We start from the raw sequence: 19,951 nt of genomic DNA, 5'->3' as shown, positions 1-19,951 counted from the left end.
TTTGATTTAAAAAAAATAATTGTAAATTGTTTTTAATATTATTTTTATTTATGTGCGCAGCAGGATGTGCGCCGCAGGATGTGCGCCCCACATAATTTTCGCCCCACAGGATGTGCAAGCACAGTTTTTGTATTAATTTGATTTAAATACATTTTTTTGTAAAAATGTTTTAATATTATTTTTATTTATGTGCGCAGCAGGATGTGCGCCCCACATAATTTGCGCCCCACAGGATGTGCAAGCAAGGTTTTTTATTAGTTATATTTAAATATTTTTTTTTGTAAAAATTTTTTAATATTATTTTTATTTATGTGCGCAGCAGGATGTGCGCCGCAGGATGTGCGCCCCACAGAATTTGCACCCCACAGGATGTGCAAGCACAGTTTTTTTATTAATTTGATTTAAAAAAAAATAATTGTAAATTGTTTTTAATATTATTTTTATTTATGTGCGCAGCAGGATGTGCGCCGCAGGATGTGCGCCCCACAGAATTTGCGCCCCACAGGATGTGCAAGCACAGTTTTTTTATTAATTTGATTTAAATATTTTTTTTTGTAAAAATGTTTTAATATTATTTGTATTAATGTGCGCAGCAGGATGTGCGCAGCAGGATGTGCGCCCCACAGAATTTGCGCCCCACATAATTTGCGCCCCACAGGATGTGCAAGCACAGTTTTTGTATTAATTTGATTTAAATATATTTTTTTGTAAAAATGTTTTAATATTATTTTTATTTATGTGCGCAGCAGGATGTGCGCCGCAGGATGTGCGCCCCACAGAATTTGCGCCCCACAGGATGTGCAAGCACAGTTTTTTTATTAATTTGATTTAAAAAAAAAAATAATTGTAAATTGTTTTTAATATTATTTTTATTCATGTGCGCAGCAGGATGTGCGCCCCACATAATTTGCGCCCCACAGGATGTGCAAGCACAGTTTTTTTATTAATTTGATTTAAAAAAAAAATAATTGTAAATTGTTTTTAATATTATTTTTATTCATGTGCGCAGCAGGATGTGCGCCGCAGGATGTGCGCCCCACAGGATGTGCAAGCACAGTTTTTTTATTTATTTGAGTTAAATATATTTTTTTGTAAAAATGTTTTAATATTATTTTTATTCATGTGCACAGCAGGATGTGCGCCGCAGAATGTGCGCCCCACATAATTTGCGCCCCACTGGATGTGCAAGCACAGTTTATTTATTAATTTGATTTAAATATATTTTTTTGTAAAAATGTTTTAATATTATTTTTATTCATGTGCGCAGCAGGATGTGCGCCGCAGGATGTGCGCCCCACATAATTTGCGCCCCACAGGATGTGCAAGCAAGGTTTTTTATTAGTTATATTTAAATATTTCTTTTTGTAAAAATGTTTTAATATTATTTTTATTAATGTGCCCAGTAGGATGTGCCCCACAGGATGTGCAAGCACAGTTTTTTTATTAATTTGATTTAAATATTTTTTTTTGTAAAAATGTTTTAATATTATTTTTATTCATGTGCGCAGCAGGATTTGCGCCGCAGGATGTGCGCCCCACAGAATGTGCGCCCCACAGGATGTGCAAGCACATTTTTTTTATTAATTTGATTTAAAAAAAAAAATTGTAAATTTTTTTTAATTTTATTTTTTTTTATTTGCGCAGCAGGATGTGCGCCGCAGGATGTGCGCCCCACAGAATTTGCGCCCCACAGGATGTGCAAGCACAGTTTTTTTATTAATTTGATTTAAATATTTTTTTTTGTAAAAATGTTTTAATATTATTTTTATTCATGTGCGCAGCAGGATGTGCGCCGCAGGATGTGCGCCCCACAGAATTTGCGCCCCACAGGATGTGCAAGGACAGTTTTTTTATTAATTTGATTTAAAAAAAAAAATTGTAATTTGTTTTTAATATTATTTTTATTTATGTGCGCAGCAGGATGTCTGCCGCAGGATGTGCGCCCCACAGGATGTGCAAGCACAGTTTTTTTATTAATTTGATTTAAATATTTTTTTTGTAAAAATGTTTTAATATTATTTTTATTTATGTGCGCAGCAGGATGTGCGCCGCAGGATGTGCGCCCCACAGAATTTGCGCCCCACAGGATGTGCAAGGACAGTTTTTTTATTAATTTGATTTAAAAAAAAAAAATTGTAATTTGTTTTTAATATTATTTTTATTTATGTGCGCAGCAGGATGTGCGCCGCAGGATGTGCGCCCCACATAATTTGCGCCCCACAGGATGTGCAAGCAAGGTTTTTTATCAGTTATATTTAAATATTTTTTTTTGTAAAAATGTTTTAATATTATTTTTATTCATGTGCGCAGTAGGATGTGCGCCGCAGGATGTGCGCCCCACAGAATTTGCGCCCCACAGGATGTGCAAGCACAGTTTTTTTATTAATTTGATTTAAATATTTTTTTTTGTAAAAATGTTTTAATATTATTTGTATTAATGTGCGCAGCAGGATGTGCGCCGCAGGATGTGCGCCCCACAGAATTTGCGCCCCACAGGATGTGCAAGCACAGTTTTTTTATTAATTTGATTTAAATATATTTTTTTGTAAAAATGTTTTAATATTATTTTTATTCATGTGCACAGCAGGATGTGCGCCGCAGGATGTGCGCCCCACATAATTTGCGCCCCACAGGATGAGCAAGCACAGTTTTTTTATTAATTTGATTTAAAAAAAAAAAATGTAAATTGTTTTTAATATTATTTTTATTTATGTTCGCAGCAGGATGTGCGCCGCAGGATGTGCGCCCCACATAATTTGCGCCCCACAGGATGTGCAAGCAAGGTTTTTTATTAGTTATATTTAAATATTTCTTTTTGTAAAAATGTTTTAATATTATTTTTATTTATGTGCACAGTAGGATGTGCGCCGCAGGATGTGCGCCCCACAGGATGTGCAAGCACAGTTTTTTTATTAATTTGATTTAAATATTTTTTTTTGTAAAAATGTTTTAATATTATTTGTATTAATGTGCGCAGCAGGATGTGCGCCGCAGGATGTGCGCCCCACAGAATTTGCGCCCCACAGGATGTGCAAGCACAGTTTTTTTATTAATTTGATTTAAAAAAAAAAAATGTAAAAATGTTTTAATATTATTTTTATTTATGTGCGCAGCAGGATGTGTGCCGCAGGATGTGCGCCCCACAGAATTTGCGCCCCACAGGATGTGCAAGCACAGTTTTTTTATTAATTTGATTTAAATATTTTTTTTTGTAAAAATGTTTTAATATTATTTTTATTCATGTGCGCAGCAGGATTTGCGCCGCAGGATGTGCGCCCCACAGAATTTGCGCCCCACAGGATGTGCAAGGACAGTTTTTTTATTAATTTGATTTAAAAAAAAAAATTGTAATTTGTTTTTAATATTATTTTTATTTATGTGCGCAGCAGGATGTCTTCCGCAGGATGTGCGCCCCACATAATTTGCGCCCCACAGGATGAGCAAGCACAGTTTTTTTATTAATTTGATTTAAAAAAAAAAAATGTAAATTGTTTTTAATATTATTTTTATTTATGTGCGCAGCAGGATGTGCGCCGCAGGATGTGCGCCCCACATAATTTGCGCCCCACAGGATGTGCAAGCAAGGTTTTTTATTAGTTATATTTAAATATTTCTTTTTGTAAAAATGTTTTAATATTATTTGTATTAATGTGCGCAGCAGGATGTGCGCCGCAGGATGTGCGCCCCACAGAATTTGCGCCCCACAGGATGTGCAAGCACAGTTTTTTTATTAATTTGATTTAAATATTTTTTTTTGTAAAAATGTTTTAATATTATTTTTATTCATGTGCGCAGCAGGATTTGCGCCGCAGGATGTGCGCCCCACAGAATTTGCGCCCCACAGGATGTGCAAGGACAGTTTTTTTATTAATTTGATTTAAAAAAAAAAATTGTAATTTTTTTAATATTATTTTTATTTATGTGCGCAGCAGGATGTCTGCCGCAGGATGTGCGCCCCACATAATTTGCGCCCCACAGGATGAGCAAGCACAGTTTTTTTATTAATTTGATTCAAAAAAAAAAAATGTAAATTGTTTTTAATATTATTTTTATTTATGTGCGCAGCAGGATGTGCGCCGCAGGATGTGCGCCCCACAGGATGTGCAAGCACAGTTTTTTTATTAATTTGATTTAAATATTTTTTTTTGTAAAAATGTTTTAATATTATTTGTATTAATGTGCGCAGCAGGATGTGCGCCCCACAGAATTTGCGCCCCACAGGATGTGCAAGCACAGTTTTTTTATTAATTTGATTTAAAAAAAAAAAATGTAAAAATGTTTTAATATTATTTTTATTTATGTGCGCAGCAGGATGTGTGCCGCAGGATGTGCGCCCCACAGAATTTGCGCCCCACAGGATGTGCAAGCACAGTTTTTTTATTAATTTGATTTAAAAAAAAAATTGTAATTTGTTTTTAATATTATTTTTATTTATGTGCGCAGCAGGATGTGCGCCGCAGGATGTGCGCCCCACAGAATTTATGCCCCACAGGATGTGCAAGCACAGTTTTTTTATTAATTTGATTTAAAAAAAAAATTGTAATTTGTTTTTAATATTATTTTTATTTATGTGCGCAGCAGGATGTGCGCCGCAGGATGTGCGCCCCACAGAATTTATGCCCCACAGGATGTGGAAGCACAGTTTTTTTATTAATTTGATTTAAATATTTTTTTTTGTAAAAATGTTTTAATATTATTTTTATTCATGTGCACAGCAGGATGTGCTTCGCAGGATGTGCGCCCCACATAATTTGCGCCCCACATAATTGCGCCCCACAGGATGTGCAAGCACAGTTTTTTTATTAATTTGATTTAAAAAAAAAAATTGTAAATTTTTTTTAATTTTATTTTTATTTATTTGCGCAGCAGGATGTGCGCTGCAGGATGTGCGCCCCACAGAATTTGAGCCCCACAGGATGTGCAAGCACAGTTTTTTTATTAATTTGATTTAAAAAAAAAATTGTAATTTGTTTTTAATATTATTTTTATTTATTTGCGCAGCAGGATGTGCGCCGCAGGATGTGCGCCCCACAGAATTTGCGCCCCACAGGATGTGCAAGCACAGTTTTTTTATTAATTTGATTTAAATATTTTTTTTGTAAAAATGTTTTAATATTATTTTTATTTATGTGCGCAGCAGGATGTGCGCCGCAGGATGTGCGCCCCATAGAATTTGCGCCCCACAGGATGTGCAAGCACATTTTTTTTATTAATTTGATTTAAAAAAAAAAATTGTAAATTTTTTTTAATTTCATTTTTTTTCATGTGCGCAGCAGGATGTGCGCCGCAGGATGTGCGCCCCACAGAATTTGCGCCCCACAGGATGTGCAAGCACAGTTTTTTTATTAATTTGATTTAAATATTTTTTTTGTAAAAATGTTTTAATATTATTTTTATTTATGTGCGCAGCAGGATGTGCGCCGCAGGATGTGCGCCCCACAGAATTTGCGCCCCACAGGATGTGCAAGCACAGTTTTTTTATTAATTTGATTTAAAAAAAAATAATTGTAAATTGTTTTTAATATTATTTTTATTTATGTGCGCAGCAGGATGTGCACCGCAGGATGTGCGCCCCACATAATTTGCGCCCCACAGGATGTGCAAGCACAGTTTTTTTATTAATTTGATTTAAATATTTTTTTTGTAAAAATGTTTTAATATTATTTTTATTTATGTGCGCAGCAGGATGTGCGGCCCACATAATTTGCGCCCCACAGGATGTGCAAGGACAGTTTTTTTATTAATTTGATTTAAAAAAAAAAAATTGTAATTTGTTTTTAATATTATTTTTATTTATGTGCGCAGCAGGATGTGCGCCGCATGATGTGCGCCCCACATAATTTGCGCCCCACAGGATGAGCAAGTACAGTTTTTTTATTAATTTGATTTAAAAAAAAAAAATGTAAAAATGTTTTAATATTATTTTTATTTATGTGCGCAGTAGGATGTGTGCCGCAGGATGTGCGCCCCACAGAATTTGCGCCCCACAGGATGTGCAAACACAGTTTTTTTATTAATTTGATTTAAATATTTTTTTTTGTAAAAATGTTTTAATATTATTTTTATTTATGTGCGCAGCAGGATGTGCGCCGCAGGATGTGCGCCCCACAGAATTTGCGCCCCACATAATTGCGCCCCACAGGATGTGCAAGCACAGTTTTTTTATTAATTTGATTTAAATATTTTTTTTGTAAAAATGTTTTAATATTATTTTTATTTATGTGCGCAGCAGGATGTGCGCCGCAGGATGTGCGCCCCACAGAATTTGCGCCCCACAGGATGTGCAAGCACAGTTTTTTTATTAATTTGATTTAAAAAAAAATAATTGTAAATTGTTTTTAATATTATTTTTATTTATGTGCGCAGCAGGATGTGCACCGCAGGATGTGCGCCCCACATAATTTGCGCCCCACAGGATGTGCAAGCACAGTTTTTTTATTAATTTGATTTAAATATTTTTTTTGTAAAAATGTTTTAATATTATTTTTATTTATGTGCGCAGCAGGAGGTGCGCCCCACAGAATTTGCGCCCCACAGGATGTGCAAGCACAGTTTTTTTATTAATTTGATTTAAATATTTTTTTTTGTAAAAATGTTTTAATATTATTTTTATTTATGTGCGCAGCAGGATGTGCGCCGCAGGATTTGCGCCCCACAGAATGTTCAAGCACAGTTTTTTTATTAATTTGATTTAAAAAAAAAAAAAATTGTAAATTGTTTTTAATATTATTTTTATTAATGTGCGCAGCTGGATGTGCGCCCCACAGAATTTGCGCCCCACAGGATGTGCAAGGACAGTTTTTTTATTAATTTGATTTAAAAAAAAAATTGTAATTTGTTTTTAATATTATTTTTATTTATTTGCGCAGCAGGATGTGCGCCGCAGGATGTGCGCCCCACAGAATTTGCGCCCCACAGGATGTGCAAGCACATTTTTTTTATTAATTTGATTTAAAAAAAAAAATTGTAAATTTTTTTTAATTTCATTTTTATTCATGTGCGCAGCAGGATGTGCGCCGCAGGATGTGCGCCCCACAGAATTTGCGCCCCACAGGATGTGCAAGCACAGTTTTTTTATTAATTTGATTTAAATATTTTTTTTGTAAAAATGTTTTAATATTATTTTTATTTATGTGCGCAGCAGGATGTGCGCCGCAGGATGTGCGCCCCACAGAATTTGCGCCCCACAGGATGTGCAAGCACAGTTTTTTTATTAATTTGATTTAAAAAAAAATAATTGTAAATTGTTTTTAATATTATTTTTATTTATGTGCGCAGCAGGATGTGCACCGCAGGATGTGCGCCCCACATAATTTGCGCCCCACAGGATGTGCAAGCACAGTTTTTTTATTAATTTGATTTAAATATTTTTTTTGTAAAAATGTTTTAATATTATTTTTATTTATGTGCGCAGCAGGATGTGCGGCCCACATAATTTGCGCCCCACAGGATGTGCAAGCACAGTTTTTTTATTAATTTGATTTAAATATTTTTTTTTGTAAAAATGTTTTAATATTATTTTTATTTATGTGCGCAGCAGGATGTGCGCCGCAGGATGTGCGCCCCACAGAATTTGCGCCCCACATAATTGCGCCCCACAGGATGTGCAAGCACAGTTTTTTTATTAATTTGATTTAAATATTTTTTTTGTAAAAATGTTTTAATATTATTTTTATTTATGTGCGCAGCAGGATGTGCGCCGCAGGATGTGCGCCCCACAGAATTTGCGCCCCACAGGATGTGCAAGCACAGTTTTTTTATTAATTTGATTTAAAAAAAAATAATTGTAAATTGTTTTTAATATTATTTTTATTTATGTGCGCAGCAGGATGTGCACCGCAGGATGTGCGCCCCACATAATTTGCGCCCCACAGGATGTGCAAGCACAGTTTTTTTATTAATTTGATTTAAATATTTTTTTTGTAAAAATGTTTTAATATTATTTTTATTTATGTGCGCAGCAGGAGGTGCGCCCCACAGAATTTGCGCCCCACAGGATGTGCAAGCACAGTTTTTTTATTAATTTGATTTAAATATTTTTTTTTGTAAAAATGTTTTAATATTATTTTTATTTATGTGCGCAGCAGGATGTGCGCCGCAGGATTTGCGCCCCACAGAATGTTCAAGCACAGTTTTTTTATTAATTTGATTTAAAAAAAAAAAAAATTGTAAATTGTTTTTAATATTATTTTTATTAATGTGCGCAGCTGGATGTGCGCCCCACAGAATTTGCGCCCCACAGGATGTGCAAGGACAGTTTTTTTATTAATTTGATTTTAAAAAAAAAATTGTAATTTGTTTTTAATATTATTTTTATTCATGTGCGCAGCAGGATGTGCGCCCCACAGAATTTGTGCCCCACAGAATTTGCGCCCCACAGGATGTGCAAGCACAGTTTTTTTATTAATTTGATTTAAATATATTTTTTTGTAAAAATGTTTTAATATTATTTTTATTCATGTGCGCAGCAGGATATGCGCCGCAGGATGTGCGCCCCACAGAATTTGCGCCCCACAGGATGTGCAAGCACAGTTTTTTTATTAATTTTATTTTAAAAAAAAATTGTAATTTGTTTTTAATATTATTTTTATTTATGTGCGCAGCAGGATGTGCGCCACAGGATGTGCGCCCCACCGAATTTGCGCCCCACAGGATGTGCAAGCACAGTTTTTTTATTAATTTGATTTAAATATTTTTTTTTGTAAAAATGTTTTAATATTATTTTTATTTATGTGCGCAGCAGGATGTGCGCCCCACAGAATTTGCGCTCCACAAAATTTGCGCCCCACAGGATGTGCAAGCAAGGTTTTTTATTATTTATATTTAAATATTTTTTTTTGTAAAAATGTTTTAATATTATTTTTATTTATGTGCGCAGCAGGATGTGCGCCGCAGGATGTGCGCCCCACAGAATTTATGCCCCACAGGATGTGCAAGCACAGTTTTTTTATTAATTTGATTTAAAAAAAAAATTGTAATTTGTTTTTAATATTATTTTTATTTATGTGCGCAGCAGGATGTGCGCCGCAGGATGTGCGCCCCACAGAATTTATGCCCCACAGGATGTGGAAGCACAGTTTTTTTATTAATTTGATTTAAATATTTTTTTTTGTAAAAATGTTTTAATATTATTTTTATTTATGTGCGCAGCAGGATGTGCGCCGCAGGATGTGCGCCCCACAGAATTTGCGCCCCACATAATTTGCGCCCCACAGGATGTGCAAGCACATTTTTTTATTAATTTGATTTAAATATTTTTTTTTGTAAAAATGTTTTAATATTATTTTTATTTATTTGCGCAGCAGGATGTGCGCCGCAGGATGTGCGCCCCACAGAATTTGCGCCCCACAGGATGTGCAAGCACATTTTTTTATTAATTTGATTTAAATATTTTTTTTTGTAAAAATGTTTTAATATTATTTTTATTTATTTGCGCAGCAGGATGTGCGCCGCAGGATGTGCGCCCCACAGAATTTGCGCCCCACAGGATGTGCAAGGACAGTTTTTTTATTAATTTGATTTAAATATTTTTTTTGTAAAAATGTTTTAATATTATTTTTATTTATGTGCGCAGCAGGATGTGCGCCGCAGGATGTGCGCCCCACATAATTTGCGCCCCACAGGATGTTCAAGCACAGTTTTTTTAATAATTTGTTTTAAATATTTTTTTTTGTAAAAATGTTTTAATATTATTTTTATTTATGTGCGCAGCAGGAGGTGCGCCCCACAGAATTTGCGCCCCACAGGATGTGCAAGCACAGTTTTTTTATTAATTTGATTTAAATATTTTTTTTTGTAAAAATGTTTTAATATTATTTTTATTTATGTGCGCAGCAGGATGTGCGCCGCAGGATTTGCGCCCCACAGAATGTTCACGCACAGTTTTTTTATTAATTTGATTTAAAAAAAAAAAAAATTGTAAATTGTTTTTAATATTATTTTTATTAATGTGCGCAGCTGGATGTGCGCCCCACAGAATTTGCGCCCCACAGGATGTGCAAGGACAGTTTTTTTATTATTTTGATTTAAATATTTTTTTTGTAAAAATGTTTTAATATTATTTTTATTCATGTGCACAGCAGGATGTGCGCCGCAGGATGTGCGCCCCACATAATTTGCGCCCCACAGGATGTGCAAGCACAGTTTTTTTATTAATTTGATTTAAAAAAAAAAATTGTAATTTGTTTTTAATATTATTTTTATTTATGTGCGCAGCAGGATGTGCGCCCCACAGAATTTGCGCCCCTCAGGATGTGCAAGGACAGTTTTTTTATTAATTTGATTTAAAAAAAAAAATTGTAATTTGTTTTTAATATTATTTTTATTTATGTGCGCCGCAGGATGTGCGCCCCACAGAATTTGCGCCCCACAGGATGTGCAAGGACAGTTTTTTTATTAATTTGATTTAAAAAAAAAAAATTGTAATTTGTTTTTAATATTATTTTTATTTATGTGCGCAGCAGGATGTGCGCCGCAGGATGTGCGCTCCACAGAATTTGCGCCCCACAGGATGTGCAAGCACAGTTTTTTTATTAATTTGATTTAAATATTTTTTTTTGTAAAAATGTTTTAATATTATTTTTATTTATGTGCGCAGCAGGATGTGCGCCGCAGGATGTGCGCCCCACAGAATTTGCGCCCCACAGGATGTGCAAGCACAGTTTTTTTATTAATTTGATTTAAATATTTTTTTTTGTAAAAATGTTTTAATATTATTTTTATTCATCTGCGCCCCACAGAATTTGCGCCCAACAGGATGTGCAAGGACAGTTTTTTTATTAATTTGATTTTAAAAAAAAAATTGTAATTTGTTTTTAATATTATTTTTATTCATGTGCGCAGCAGGATGTGCGCCCCACAGAATTTGTGCCCCACAGAATTTGCGCCCCACAGGATGTGCAAGCACAGTTTTTTTATTAATTTGATTTAAATATATTTTTTTGTAAAAATGTTTTAATATTATTTTTATTCATGTGCGCAGCAGGATATGCGCCGCAGGATGTGCGCCCCACAGAATTTGCGCCCCACAGGATGTGCAAGCACAGTTTTTTTATTAATTTGATTTAAATATTTTTTTTTGTAAAAATGTTTTAATATTATTTTTATTTATGTGCGCAGCAGGATGTGCGCCCCACAGAATTTGCGCTCCACAAAATTTGCGCCCCACAGGATGTGCAAGCAAGGTTTTTTATTATTTATATTTAAATATTTTTTTTTGTAAAAATGTTTTAATATTATTTTTATTTATGTGCGCAGCAGGATGTGCGCCGCAGGATGTGCGCCCCACAGAATTTGCGCCCCACAGGATGTGCAAGCACAGTTTTTTTATTAATTTGATTTAAAAAAAAAATTGTAATTTGTTTTTAATATTATTTTTATTTATGTGCGCAGCAGGATGTGCGCCGCAGGATGTGCGCCCCACAGAATTTATGCCCCACAGGATGTGCAAGCACAGTTTTTTTATTAATTTGATTTAAAAAAAAAATTGTAATTTGTTTTTAATATTATTTTTATTTATGTGCGCAGCAGGATGTGCGCCGCAGGATGTGCAACCCACAGAATTTATGCCCCACAGGATGTGGAAGCACAGTTTTTTTATTAATTTGATTTAAATATTTTTTTTTGTAAAAATGTTTTAATATTATTTTTATTTATGTGCGCAGCAGGATGTGCGCCGCAGGATGTGCGCCCCACAGAATTTGCGCCCCACAGAATTTGCGCCCCACAGGATGTGCAAGCACAGTTTTTTTATTTATTTGATTTAAATATATTTTTTTGTAAAAATGTTTTAATATTATTTTTATTCATGTGCACAGCAGGATGTGCTTCGCAGGATGTGCGCCCCACATAATTTGCGCCCCACATAATTGCGCCCCACAGGATGTGCAAGCACAGTTTTTTTATTAATTTGATTTAAAAAAAAAAATTGTAAATTTTTTTTAATTTTATTTTTATTTATTTGCGCAGCAGGATTTGCGCTGCAGGATGTGCGCCCCACAGAATTTGAGCCCCACAGGATGTGCAAGCACAGTTTTTTTATTAATTTGATTTAAAAAAAAAATTGTAATTTGTTTTTAATATTATTTTTATTTATTTGCGCAGCAGGATGTGCGCCGCAGGATGTGCGCCCCACAGAATTTGCGCCCCACAGGATGTGCAAGCACAGTTTTTTTATTAATTTGATTTAAATATTTTTTTTTTAAAAATGTTTTAATATTATTTTTATTTATGTGCGCAGCAGGATGTGCGCCGCAGGATGTGCGCCCCATAGAATTTGCGCCCCACAGGATGTGCAAGCACATTTTTTTTATTAATTTGATTTAAAAAAAAAAAATTGTAAATTTTTTTTAATTTCATTTTTATTCATGTGCGCAGCAGGATGTGCGCCGCAGGATGTGCGCCCCACAGAATTTGCGCCCCACAGGATGTGCAAGCACAGTTTTTTTATTAATTTGATTTAAAAAAAAATAATTGTAAATTGTTTTTAATATTATTTTTATTTATGTGCGCAGCAGGATGTGCACCGCAGGATGTGCGCCCCACATAATTTGCGCCCCACAGGATGTGCAAGCACAGTTTTTTTATTAATTTGATTTAAATATTTTTTTTGTAAAAATGTTTTAATATTATTTTTATTTATGTGCGCAGCAGGATGTGCGGCCCACATAATTTGCGCCCCACAGGATGTGCAAGGACAGTTTTTTTATTAATTTGATTTAAAAAAAAAAAATTGTAATTTGTTTTTAATATTATTTTTATTTATGTGCGCAGCAGGATGTGCGCCGCATGATGTGCGCCCCACATAATTTGCGCCCCACAGGATGAGCAAGCACAGTTTTTTTATTAATTTGATTTAAAAAAAAAAAATGTAAAAATGTTTTAATATTATTTTTATTTATGTGCGCAGTAGGATGTGTGCCGCAGGATGTGCGCCCCACAGAATTTGCGCCCCACAGGATGTGCAAACACAGTTTTTTTATTAATTTGATTTAAATATTTTTTTTTGTAAAAATGTTTTAATATTATTTTTATTTATGTGCGCAGCAGGATGTGCGCCGCAGGATGTGCGCCCCACAGAATTTGCGCCCCACATAATTGCGCCCCACAGGATGTGCAAGCACAGTTTTTTTATTAATTTGATTTAAAAAAAAAAATTGTAAATTTTTTTTAATTTTATTTTTATTTATTTGCGCAGCAGGATGTGCGCTGCAGGATGTTCGCCCCACAGAATTTGAGCCCCACAGGATGTGCAAGCACAGTTTTTTTATTAATTTGATTTAAAAAAAAAATTGTAATTTGTTTTTAATATTATTTTTATTTATTTGCGCAGCAGGATGTGCGCCGCAGGATGTGCGCCCCACAGAATTTGCGCCCCACAGGATGTGCAAGCACAGTTTTTTTATTAATTTGATTTAAATATTTTTTTTGTAAAAATGTTTTAATATTATTTTTATTTATGTGCGCAGCAGGATGTGCGCTGCAGGATGTGCGCCCCACAGAATTTGCGCCCCACAGGATGTGCAAGCACAGTTTTTTTATTAATTTGATTTAAAAAAAAAATTGTAATTTGTTTTTAATATTATTTTTATTTATGTGCGCAGCAGGATGTGCGCCGAAGGATGTGCGCCCCACAGAATTTGCGCCCCACAGGATGTGCAAGCACAGTTTTTTTATTAATTTGATTTAAATATTTTTTTTTGTAAAAATGTTTTAATATTATTTTTATTTATGTGCGCAGCAGGATGTGCGGCCCACATAATTTGCGCCCCACAGGATGTGCAAGGACAGTTTTTTTATTAATTTGATTTAAAAAAAAAAAATTGTAATTTGTTTTTAATATTATTTTTATTTATGTGCGCAGCAGGATGTGCGCCGCATGATGTGCGCCCCACATAATTTGCGCCCCACAGGATGAGCAAGCACAGTTTTTTTATTAATTTGATTTAAAAAAAAAAAATGTAAAAATGTTTTAATATTATTTTTATTTATGTGCGCAGTAGGATGTGTGCCGCAGGATGTGCGCCCCACAGAATTTGCGCCCCACAGGATGTGCAAACACAGTTTTTTTATTAATTTGATTTAAATATTTTTTTTTGTAAAAATGTTTTAATATTATTTTTATTTATGTGCGCAGCAGGATGTGCGCCGCAGGATGTGCGCCCCACAGAATTTGCGCCCCACATAATTGCGCCCCACAGGATGTGCAAGCACAGTTTTTTTATTAATTTGATTTAAATATTTTTTTTGTAAAAATGTTTTAATATTATTTTTATTTATGTGCGCAGCAGGATGTGCGCCGCAGGATGTGCGCCCCACAGAATTTGCGCCCCACAGGATGTGCAAGCACAGTTTTTTTATTAATTTGATTTAAAAAAAAATAATTGTAAATTGTTTTTAATATTATTTTTATTTATGTGCGCAGCAGGATGTGCACCGCAGGATGTGCGCCCCACATAATTTGCGCCCCACAGGATGTGCAAGCACAGTTTTTTTATTAATTTGATTTAAATATTTTTTTTGTAAAAATGTTTTAATATTATTTTTATTTATGTGCGCAGCAGGAGGTGCGCCCCACAGAATTTGCGCCCCACAGGATGTGCAAGCACAGTTTTTTTATTAATTTGATTTAAATATTTTTTTTTGTAAAAATGTTTTAATATTATTTTTATTTATGTGCGCAGCAGGATGTGCGCCGCAGGATTTGCGCCCTACAGAATGTTCAAGCACAGTTTTTTTATTAATTTGATTTAAAAAAAAAAAAAATTGTAAATTGTTTTTAATATTATTTTTATTAATGTGCGCAGCTGGATGTGCGCCCCACAGAATTTGCGCCCCACAGGATGTGCAAGGACAGTTTTTTTATTATTTTGATTTAAATATTTTTTTTGTAAAAATGTTTTAATATTATTTTTATTCATGTGCACAGCAGGATGTGCGCCGCAGGATGTGCGCCCCACATAATTTGCGCCCCACAGGATGTGCAAGCACAGTTTTTTTATTAATTTGATTTAAAAAAAAAAATTGTAATTTGTTTTTAATATTATTTTTATTTATGTGCGCAGCAGGATGTGCGCCCCACAGAATTTGCGCCCCACAGGATGTGCAAGGACAGTTTTTTTATTAATTTGATTTAAAAAAAAAAATTGTAATTTGTTTTTAATATTATTTTTATTTATGTGCGCCGCAGGATGTGCGCCCCACAGAATTTGCGCCCCACAGGATGTGCAAACACAGTTTTTTTATTAATTTGATTTAAATATTTTTTTTTGTAAAAATGTTTTAATATTATTTTTATTCATGTGCGCCCCACAGAATTTGCACCCCACATGATGTGCAAGGACAGTTTTTTTATTAATTTGATTTAAATATTTTTTTTGTAAAAATGTTTTAATATTATTTTTATTTATGTGCGCAGCAGGATGTGCGCCGCAGGATGTGCGCCCCACATAATTTGCGCCCCACAGGATGTGCAAGGACAGTTTTTTTATTAATTTGATTTAAAAAAAAAAAATTGTAATTTGTTTTTAATATTATTTTTATTTATGTGCGCAGCAGGATGTGCGCCGCAGGATGTGCGCTCCACAGAATTTGCGCCCCACAGGATGTGCAAGCACAGTTTTTTTATTAATTTGATTTAAATATTTTTTTTTGTAAAAATGTTTTAATATTATTTTTATTTATGTGCGCAGCAGGATGTGCGCCGCAGGATGTGCGCCCCACAGAATTTGCGCCCCACAGGATGTGCAAGCACAGTTTTTTTATTAATTTGATTTAAATATTTTTTTTTGTAAAAATGTTTTAATATTATTTTTATTCATGTGCGCCCCACAGAATTTGCGCCCCACAGGATGTGCAAGGACAGTTTTTTTATTAATTTGATTTTAAAAAAAAAATTGTAATTTGTTTTTAATATTATTTTTATTCATGTGCGCAGCAGGATGTGCGCCCCACAGAATTTGTGCCCCACAGAATTTGCGCCCCACAGGATGTGCAAGCACAGTTTTTTTATTAATTTGATTTAAATATATTTTTTTGTAAAAATGTTTTAATATTATTTTTATTCATGTGCGCAGCAGGATATGCGCCGCAGGATGTGCGCCCCACAGAATTTGCGCCCCACAGGATGTGCAAGCACAGTTTTTTTATTAATTTTATTTTAAAAAAAAATTTTAATTTGTTTTTAATATTATTTTTATTTATGTGCGCAGCAGGATGTGCGCCACAGGATGTGCGCCCCACCGAATTTGCGCCCCACAGGATGTGCAAGCACAGTTTTTTTATTAATTTGATTTAAATATTTTTTTTTGTAAAAATGTTTTAATATTATTTTTATTTATGTGCGCAGCAGGATGTGCGCCCCACAGAATTTGCGCTCCACAAAATTTGCGCCCCACAGGATGTGCAAGCAAGGTTTTTTATTATTTATATTTAAATATTTTTTTTTGTAAAAATGTTTTAATATTATTTTTATTTATGTGCGCAGCAGGATGTGCGCCGCAGGATGTGCGCCCCACAGAATTTATGCCCCACAGGATGTGGAAGCACAGTTTTTTTATTAATTTGATTTAAATATTTTTTTTTGTAAAAATGTTTTAATATTATTTTTATTTATGTGCGCAGCAGGATGTGCGCCGCAGGATGTGCGCCCCACAGAATTTGCGCCCCACATTATGTGCAAGCACAGTTTTTTTATTAATTTGATTTAAAAAAAAAAAATTGTAAATTGTTTTTAATATTATTTTTATTTATGTGCGCAGCAGGATGTGCGCCGCAGGATGTGCGCCCCACAGAATTTGCGCCCCACATTATGTGCAAGCACAGTTTTTTTATTAATTTGATTTAAAAAAAAAAAATTGTAAATTGTTTTTAATATTATTTTTATTTATGTGCGCAGCAGGAAGTGCGCCGCAGGATGTGCGCCCCACATAATTTGCGCCCCACAGGTATGTGCAAGCAAGGTTTTTTATAAGTTATATTTAAATATTTTTTTTTGTAAAAATGTTTTAATATTATTTTTATTTATGTGCGCAGCAGGATGTGCGCCGCAGGATGTGCGCCCCACATAATTTGCGCCCCACAGGATGTGCAAGCACAGTTTTTTTATTAATTTGATTTAAATATTTTTTTTTGTAAAAATGTTTTAATATTATTTTTATTTAAAAACGCAGCAGGATGTGCGCTGCAGGATGTGCACCCCACATAATTTGCGCCCCACAGGATGTTCAAGCACAGTTTTTTTATTAATTTGATTTAAATATTTTTTTTTGTAAAAATGTTTTAATATTATTTTTATTTATGTGCGCAGCAGGATGTGTGCCGCAGGATGTGCGCCCCACAGAATTTGCGCCCCACAGGATGTACAAGCACAGTTTTTTTATTAATTTGATTTAAAAAAAAATAATTGTAATTTGCTTTTAATATTATTTTTATTTATGTTCGCATCAGGATGTGCGCTGCAGGATGTGCGCTTCAGGATGTGCGCCCCACAGAATTTGCGCCCCAGAGGATGTGCAAGCACAGTTTTTGTTATTAATTTGATTTAAAAAAAAAAAATTGTAATTTCTTTTTAATATTATTTTTATTTATGTGCGCAGCAGGATGTGCGCTGCAGGATGTGCGCCCCACAAAATTTGCGCCCCACAGGATGTGCAAGCACAGTTTTTTATTAATTTGAGTTAAATATTTTTTTTTGTAAAAATGTTTTAATATTATTTTCATTTATGTGGGCAGCAGGATATGCGCCGCAGGATGTGCGCCCCACAGAATTTGCGCCCCACATAATTGCGCCCCACAGGATGTGCAAGCACAGTTTTTTTATTAATTTGATTTAAAAAAAAAATTGTAAATTTTTTTTAATTTTATTTTTATTTATTTGCGCAGCAGGATGTGCGCTGCAGGATGTGCGCCCCACAGAATTTGCGCCCCACAGGATGTGCAAGCACAGTTTTTTTATTAATTTGATTTAAAAAAAAAAATTGTAAATTGTTTTTAATATTATTTTTATTTATGTGCGCAGCAGGATGTGCGCCGCAGGATGTGCGCCCCACATAATTTGCGCCCCACAGGATGTGCAAGCACAGTTTTTTTATTAATTTGATTTAAATATTTTTTTTTGTAAAAATGTTTTAATATTATTTTTATTTAAAAACGCAGCAGGATGTGCGCTGCAGGATGTGCACCCCACATAATTTGCGCCCCACAGGATGTTCAAGCACAGTTTTTTTATTAATTTGATTTAAATATTTTTTTTTGTAAAAATGTTTTAATATTATTTTTATTTATGTGCGCAGCAGGATGTGTGCCGCAGGATGTGCGCCCCACAGAATTTGCGCCCCACAGGATGTACAAGCACAGTTTTTTTATTAATTTGATTTAAAAAAAAATAATTGTAATTTGCTTTTAATATTATTTTTATTTATGTTCGCATCAGGATGTGCGCTGCAGGATGTGCGCTTCAGGATGTGCGCCCCACAGAATTTGCGCCCCAGAGGATGTGCAAGCACAGTTTTTGTTATTAATTTGATTTAAAAAAAAAAAATTGTAATTTCTTTTTAATATTATTTTTATTTATGTGCGCAGCAGGATGTGCGCTGCAGGATGTGCGCCCCACAAAATTTGCGCCCCACAGGATGTGCAAGCACAGTTTTTTATTAATTTGAGTTAAATATTTTTTTTTGTAAAAATGTTTTAATATTATTTTCATTTATGTGGGCAGCAGGATATGCGCCGCAGGATGTGCGCCCCACAGAATTTGCGCCCCACATAATTGCGCCCCACAGGATGTGCAAGCACAGTTTTTTTATTAATTTGATTTAAAAAAAAAATTGTAAATTTTTTTTAATTTTATTTTTATTTATTTGCGCAGCAGGATGTGCGCTGCAGGATGTGCGCCCCACAGAATTTGCGCCCCACAGGATGTGCAAGCACAGTTTTTTTATTAATTTGATTTAAAAAAAAAAATTGTAAATTTTTTTTAATATTATTTTTATTTATGTGCGCAGCAGGATGTGCGCCGCAGGATGTGCGCCCCACATAATTTGCGCCCCACAGGTATGTGCAAGCAAGGTTTTTTATAAGTTATATTTAAATATTTTTTTTTGTAAAAATGTTTTAATATTATTTTTATTCATGTGCACAGCAGGATGTGCGCCGCAGGATGTGCGCCCCACATAATTTGCGCCCCACAGGATGTGCAAGCACAGTTTTTTTATTAATTTGATTTAAATATTTTTTTTTGTAAAAATGTTTTAATATTATTTTTATTTATGTGCGCAGCAGGATGTGCGACGCAGGATGTGCGCCCCACAGAATTTGCGCCCCACAGGATGTGCAAGGACAGTTTTTTTATTAATTTGATTTAAAAAAAAAATTGTAATTTGTTTTTAATATTATTTTTATTTATGTGCGCAGCAGGATGTGCGCTGCAGGATGTGCGCCCCACAGAATTTGCGCCCCACAGGATGTGCAAGCACAGTTTTTTTATTAATTTGATTTAAAAAAAAAAATTGTAAATTGTTTTTAATATTATTTTTATTTATGTGCGCAGCAGGATGTGCGCCGCAGGATGTGCGCCCCACATAATTTGCGCCCCACAGGTATGTGCAAGCAAGGTTTTTTATAAGTTATATTTAAATATTTTTTTTTGTAAAAATGTTTTAATATTATTTTTATTCATGTGCACAGCAGGATGTGCGCCGCAGGATGTGCGCCCCACATAATTTGCGCCCCACAGGATGTGCAAGCACAGTTTTTTTATTAATTTGATTTAAATATTTTTTTTTGTAAAAATGTTTTAATATTATTTTTATTTATGTGCGCAGCAGGATGTGCGACGCAGGATGTGCGCCCCACAGAATTTGCGCCCCACAGGATGTGCAAGGACAGTTTTTTTATTAATTTGATTTAAAAAAAAAATTGTAATTTGTTTTTAATATTATTTTTATTTATGTGC

This window comes from Pleuronectes platessa, unplaced genomic scaffold (assembly GCF_947347685.1).
Source record: "Pleuronectes platessa unplaced genomic scaffold, fPlePla1.1 scaffold_35, whole genome shotgun sequence".
Lineage (NCBI taxonomy): Eukaryota > Metazoa > Chordata > Actinopteri > Pleuronectiformes > Pleuronectidae > Pleuronectes > Pleuronectes platessa.
This window is presented reverse-complemented; position numbering follows the sequence as displayed.